The sequence below is a fragment of the Hordeum vulgare genome, chromosome 4H (genome assembly GCF_904849725.1).
Source record: "Hordeum vulgare subsp. vulgare chromosome 4H, MorexV3_pseudomolecules_assembly, whole genome shotgun sequence".
Taxonomy (NCBI): domain Eukaryota; kingdom Viridiplantae; phylum Streptophyta; class Magnoliopsida; order Poales; family Poaceae; genus Hordeum; species Hordeum vulgare.
This window is the reverse complement of record NC_058521.1, coordinates 284,178,478-284,179,171: the sequence shown is the minus strand read 5'-3', so window position 1 is coordinate 284,179,171 and position 694 is coordinate 284,178,478.

The window sequence follows — 694 nt, the reverse complement described above, 5'->3', positions numbered from 1 at the left end:
GTCTACAAGGGTACGTAGATCGAACATCCCCTCTCGTAGATGGACATCACCATGATAGGTCTTCGTGCGCGTAGGAAAATTTTTGTTTCCCATGAGACGTTCCCCAACAGTGGTATCAGAGCGAGGTTCATGCGTAGATGTCTTCTCGAGTAGAACACAAAAGTTTTTGTGGGCGGTGATGTGCGTTTTGCTGCCCTCCTTAGTCTTTTCTTGATTTCGCGGTATTGTTGGATCGAAGCGGCTCAGACCGACATTACTCGTACGCTTACGAGAGACTGGTTTCATCGCTACGAGTAACTCCGTTGCTCAAAGATGACTGGCGGGTGTCAGTTTCTCCAACTTTAGTTGAATCGGAATTGACCGAGGAGGTCCTTGGATGAGGTTTAATAGAAATTCATATATCTCCACTGTGGTGTTTACGTAAGTAAGATGCGATCCTACTAGATACCCATGGTCACCACGTAAAACATGCAACAACAAAATTAGAGGACGTCTAACTTGTTTTTGCAGGGTATGCTTGTGATGTGATATGGCCAACGATGTGATGTGATATATTGGAGTATGAGATGATCATGTTGTAATAGTTAATATCGACTTGCACGTCGATGGTACGGCAACGGCCAGGAGCCATAGGGTTGTCTTTAAACTAACGTTTGTGCTTGCAGATGCGTTTACTATATTGCTAGGACGTAGC